The sequence below is a fragment of the Pseudophryne corroboree genome, chromosome 10, assembly GCF_028390025.1.
Source record: "Pseudophryne corroboree isolate aPseCor3 chromosome 10, aPseCor3.hap2, whole genome shotgun sequence".
Lineage (NCBI taxonomy): Eukaryota > Metazoa > Chordata > Amphibia > Anura > Myobatrachidae > Pseudophryne > Pseudophryne corroboree.
The window spans coordinates 365,575,987-365,582,593 of NC_086453.1; the positions used below are offsets into that span (position 1 = coordinate 365,575,987).

General features: G+C 43.4%; 1 pseudogene; it reads right to left on the reverse strand.

Annotated features, from left to right (window-relative positions):
* Positions 1–810: 810 nt before the first annotated feature.
* On the reverse strand, positions 811–930 carry LOC134968088 (5S ribosomal RNA; annotated as a pseudogene).
* Between the last annotated feature and the right edge of the window lie 5,677 nt (positions 931–6,607).

Consider the following 6,607-nt stretch of genomic DNA (forward strand, 5'->3'; position numbering starts at 1 on the left):
CACTGTAATGTATGAGGTATGTAAGTACTTCTTTGATCAGCATTTCCAGTAACTGGAGTCACCTTTCCAGCATATACACACAGACATTTACACACCTCAGAAGTGTCCATAATTTGCCATAATGTAAACTCTTAGGAAACATACACACTTATATATCACTGATGCCTGGCGTGTGTGAGTTACCAGTTCCCTCTGCTAGTGTCTATTACAATGCAATGCACCTAGCCCATTCCAGGAGACTGTGCTAAGTAATATGATATACAACACTTGTATAGCTGTGTGCAAATGAGTCTGTATGTGAAGAACAACAGAACTTGGCATTTAAACAAAGTGTTGCCACTGCATTGTAGCACTTATAAAACAGATTTAGAGACTCATTACCTGGACACAGACTTGTAGAACGTGATTGGAGAATGAGTAAGACTCTCTTTTGGGTGCACTCTTAGGCTGATAAACAATGATCAAGATATAGGTAAGTATATTAAAACTTGACTTTTAATGAGAATAATTAAAAGCTGGTATCCTAAATTACACACACAAACATACAAATAACATAAATATAAAAAATATATCTTTGGTCTTCAAGTATGATAGGAGGTATGATCCTAAATTGAGTTATGAGACCAAAGCTGCCAATTCCGCATGCTGGTATCAAAAATAGAGGCACTGGATTTGTGCCAGTTAGCTCAGCCCCCAAAATCACAAATGATAGCTTTTTGTGCAGGACAAATAATAATGTAGAAAAGTGAATAGATTGAAGGAAGATAAGAGCAGTGATTCTGCTGTCAGTGTTAGGCAAGGAATAAGAGAGTTCTACTAAACTCGGTATTCCCTGGCGGTCACCCATCCAAGTACTGACCAAGCCCAACACTGCTTAGCTTCCAAGAGCGGACGGTATTGGGCGTCTTACAGTGTGGTATGATAGTAGGTTGTCCGAACTCATCAGCTCCCTGGATCACTGATGAGAGATCACTATAAGGAAATTATTTGTACCAGATAAAGTGAGAAAATAGAATAAAGGTGGATCTGCTGCCAATGTTAGGCGGAGATGAGACTGGAGTATTACAATCGCCCGTATAGGTACTCCAGATCATTGGTGAGAGTCCATGGATGGAGGAAAAGATGCTGGTTTTAGATAAAAAATAGAATAAAGTAAATTGTACACTTGTGTATGCAGATATAGAGATCTATCAAAAGAAATGCGCACAATGATTGCTGGCCTGTATAATCAAATATACAGCAATTCAGACCTTCAAGAAAATAGCAATATTAAGCAGTATATTCATCTGTGAAAAATAATGCATGTACAATCTTTTTTGATAAGGTCCTTAAATGAGACACAAATAATGGTCGGCATCAACATTTGCTAGCAGCACAATGGCTAGAGGTAACAACCCTTAATATTGGGAAATGAAAAAATGCCTGTTCTAATATGTGGAAATTAAGTGTCACCGATCAGCTATCCTGCCCTCCTGCAGCTGGCTCCCAGACTCACGGCCTCCCTATCTCCCACCGGACAGGTTCTGCAGCCACAGTGCCGTCAGTCCTCCTATTATAATTGAGGACCAAAGATATATTTTTTTATATTTATGTTATTTGTATGTTTGTGTGTGTCATTTTGGATACCAGCTTTTAATTATTCTCATTAAAAGTCAAGTTTTAATATACTTACCTATTTCTTGATCACTGTTAATCAGCCTAAGAGTGCACCCAAAAAAAAAAGTCTTACTCCTTCTCTACTCTACAGTACTATTGTTGACTCAGGGTTCACCGCTACATAGACTTTATCTGGGAATATTCCCCCCAATTGTCTTATTTTGGTCTTTCATACATTTTGTAACTGGTGTGGAATCTTACCTCTTACATGTTTCTGGACACAAACTTGTCCGAGGATACTGGCAGTGACCTGGCCCAGCTGTTGAGAAGGATGAATGCTCCTGTCCATAGTTTATGCATATTGTTACTCGTTCATTGTTTTTAGAGGTGCATGGCCAAACCTCCAGGATTTGGCCACACCCCCTGTATCTTCCGTGCCCACATATATTTTGCCAGTTCTTCCCATCTCAGCTCTACTCTATGTAGGAATCTTTTTGAGCATTGTTTTTCATTCTGTTATGGGGACCATGCAGCTTAAGGGGGGCTAAAACTGTACACCCTGCACCCGTTTATTTACTTCTTTACCTAACCCAGCAAACTCCCCTTCTAGTCCTTCTTTCCCACACCCACAGTTTACCCCATCTGTGTCACCCTTGTCTAGCTGCCCCTCCCATTTAGAATGTAAGCTCTCATGAGCAGGGCCCTCTACCCTCATGTGATTTGCCTTCTCTTACTTAAACTATCTTCTACTCCGTACTCCCTAGCGATGGTACAGTCCCACATCCTGCTCTGGTAGCATCATGGTGGCCCTGTTACTGCAACTGCCCTGACTTTGATCTCTGAGGGGGGACACAGATGGTGTGACCAAAAATTACATCCAACAAGGGAACCAGCTGGTGAGTTACAGTAGATTGCCCGTGGGCTGGTGGCTACACATAGGTGAGGAGATCCTGCATCATGTCTTGGGGTCTGGTGCTGTGCAGCCGGGGATCCTGTGACCCTGGAGTAAGACCTGGGATTGTCATGGCTGCCAGTGATCCTCCCACCCAACTATAAGACCTGGGGGTATCATCGCTGCCAGGGATCCTCCCACCCTACTGTAAGACCACTCTGTTTGCAGTGCACTCTGTCCTATATAAAAAGTGTGGTAGGGAGGAGGAATGATAATAATTTTATGTTAGAAAAGGGGGGGTGCCACATTGCTGCCTTACCCTTGGTGACAAAAATCCTAGTTTTGGCCCTGGTCATCCCCACCTACTTTTTAGTTGGTCTTGTCTGAGGCCATTTCAAGTTCTCAATTTGCCCTTCTAGTCCTTGTCATCTGATAGTGTGATTACACAGGGTTCTTCAATCCTCACTCAATACACTGTAACTACAATATGTAAGTGGGCAGATCTAATGACGTAATGCATACAGATGGAGCCTCGCTCATATATCCGTCTCTGGCATTTGGCGTATGGCATTACTGGCGAGTGTAATACTAGTGATCATCCACCAGATTTTGCTTTTAAAAATCACTGTTGCCCATGTATAAGGTGTCAAATAAAATGTTATAGTGCAAGAATCACCATTGCACATGCGAGAGGTCTCCATTGAAATACACTATAGTGTAAGAACTACTTTCTGTACAGTACTGTATGTTACATAGACATGTCAGTGGACAGATATAATGATGTAATGCATATTCCTAACACTCAATGGTAATCAGTATGTACTGTACACAGTCATGTTCCGTCATCAAAGAAAGAGTCATAGGCATTGCATTTAGCAAATTAAAAAGTAATTCTTCACTTTAACAACTGCATAGAAATATATAATCTTAGATCCATCATAAAGTATCATTATAAAAATGTATTTATATAGTCCAAGCATTTTATGAAGTGCTGTACAGAGAATATATTTGTCATGCACCCTGCCCCATTAGAGAATACAGTCTAAATTCCCCAACACACACCTGTACACATGCAATCACTCACACTAAGGTAAGTTGGTCAGTATAGTATACATACTGTCAGTATAATATACATACCCTCACTGAATGCACGGTGTAAACATTCCATTGGAAATTTAATTGTATCATCTCCAAAGATCATGTCTGGTTTGTTAGAAAAATATGTTTCCAGAAGTTCTCTAGAATCAATGCCGTGTACAGGATAGAATTTCTGGGTGCTGGAATCCATTTTGTATTACTGTGTCACAGGCTGTCTGACACTCACGGGTATTAATTTACTTGCTCAGGAATTCTGTTTATATTCACCAGGACCCAGTTATATATATTCATCAGTAACCAGGATATCAGTATTATCACATGATGGTTTATCAGCCTCAGGAGCTGTCATGGGAATGCAGGTGACAGTGTGATCATCTCCTAAAGCAAAATAAATCATCATACTAATTATTTTTTAATTTATATTTAAATATTGTAAAATATTTAAGCAATTTAATTTAAATATTTCTAGTGCAAACACATACTGTATACAGATATTGGGCCTGACATTGTGAAATTAAAATTCAAAGCCATAGTCATTTGTTTGAAAGCAAGTTTGAAGTTTGAACAGTGAATGTATAATACTAATAATATTTCTCTTATGTCCTAGAGGATGCTGGGTTCCACATTAGTACCATGGGGTATAGACGGGTCCACCAGGAGCCATTGGCACTTTAAGAGTTTGAGAGTGTGGGCTGGCTCGTCCCTCTATGCCCCTCCTACCAGACTCAGTTTAGAAAATGTGCCGGTCACAGCTAGGGGAGCTCTACAGAGCTTTTCTATAAAAGTTTATTTTAGAGTTTATTTTTTTACAGGAGGCTGTTGGCAACAACCTGCCTGCACCGAGGGACTAAGGGGGGGAGCAGTGTCCGTCCTGTGGGGTCTGAGCCACTGACTCCGCTGACTGGACATTGAGCTCCAGAGGGATCGGATCGTTCTCCGCCACAGGGGAACGCTCGCCCCAGCAGCATGTCGCCAACCCCTGACAGAGCTGAAGAAGTGGTGAGTCACCGACCCCCCTAGGAAGCGGGGGGCCGGTGTGAAGATGGCGGCAATGGGGAGGGAGCACAGTATTAACTGTGCTCCAGGAAGGTACCAGAGGCACATAGTGCGGCGCTGTGAGGGGCACCCTAGGCCAGCGCTTACCACCCACACTGGTCAGCAAGCCTGTCAGGGTCCACGGATCTCAGCCAGCAAAAGTCCTCAGGCCAGTATAATCATCTGAAGAGTGGGAAGACAGTGCCATTAAGGGGGCGGAGCTTCTCCTCAGAGCGGACCCAGCAGCGTTCCAGCGCCATTTTCCTGCCTTCACAGCACTGGGAGGAAGAACAGGTCCCTCCACAGCAACTCCAGCTTACTGTATATGGTACCAGGGGGTTGTAGAAGGGAGTGGAGGCTGTAATTAGACTGTGTGTCCTATTAAGGAGTACAGCCAGCGCTAATAAGGGGTCTCCCTTTGCTAGAAAGCGCTGTGTGTTGTGTTTGCTCCAATCTCTGTCTCTCTCTCTTGCCTTTCTCGGTGGGGAAACGCTGTCTGCCCCCACCTGTGTGTTTGGAGTGTTTGGGGGACTCCTTTAGCTAAGTCCATATGCTGCAGAGGATTTATCCTCCCAGGATGATCCCATTCCATGTAATCAGGTTAGCACTGGTTTAGCACAGATACCAGCAAGGGAACCAGAGTGGTTTTCCTCTATCAAAACTTGGATTTCTCAGATTTCTGACAGGGTTGCCAGTAATGAGTCTGCAACCCAGGTATTACAGAGCTCTATGGCTGTATGGACCATGTCTGCTACCTCAGGACACCCCGCTATATACCCCCACAAACATGCGCTGGTACATGTCACACAAGATGACACGGATACCGGTTCTGACACCACAGATGGTGATGGGGATGTGTTGCGGGGGTCCGCATCTCTTGCAAGAGGGGTGCAATTGTTGATAGAGGCTCTCAGGGATGTGTTAAATGTTAATGATACCACACCTGAGCAGGTTGAGGAGGCTTTTTCTCTGAAAATAAGAAAGCTTCGCTAACCTTCCCTGCGTCAAAGGAGCTGAATGCTATACTTGAAAAAGCATGGGTTAACCCCGAAAATAAGTTTCAGATCCCTAAGAGGGTTCTGGTGGCCTTTCCTTTCCCTGAAGAGGACAGGAAAAAGTGGGAAAACCCGCCGATTGTTGACGCATCTTTATCCAGCCTCTCAAAAAAGGTGGTTTTATCTGTTCCGGGATCTACCGCCTTAAATGAGCCGGCAGATAGAAAGATTGATAACACACTTAAATCTATACTGTCTATACTATAAATGTATACTGCATCTGTGGCCATATTACGTACCACTATTGCTAATGCATGGATTGCAAAGGCAATAGTGAAGTGGTCGGCTACCTTGCTTGAGGATTGGGATACGATGAATAGGGATGACGTTGCATTATATTTACGCAACATACAGATGGATCCATGTTTATCTTGGCCTTTAATAGGATTAAGTGAGCCAGGTCAGTCAGACTTAATCCCCTGCTGTATTGTTCTCTGTATTGTATTGCAGCTGAGAACAATAGATGAAATGCTTATGTTAATAAACCATGGTATGCCTAGGCGCAGCAAAGAAGTCAAGATAAACGTGGACCCATCTGTACATGATTCTGCAGGTTTTGTAGTAGAATCGATGAAAGACCTGGGTTCCATGGCTGTGGGAATTTCTTCCATGTCTGTTTCAGATCATCAGGGCCAGTGGTCATCCGACGTGGAATCCAGAAGGAGCGTGGAGTCGCTACCCTATACAGGTCAGGCTCTCTTTGGGGAAGTGCTTGATGCATGGTTATCCACTGCTACAGCGGGTAACTCTACGTTTCATCCCTCAGCAGCACCTGCTCCGAAGAAATACTTCTCCTCAGCTGTGCAGCAGTCCTTTCGGCCTAACAAGTCTTGAAAGGCCAGATCATCCAATACCTTCTTTAGAGGAGGTAGGGTTAAGTCCTGGAAACATGCCACTGCAGGTTCCCAGGTACAAAATCCTGCTTCAGGTA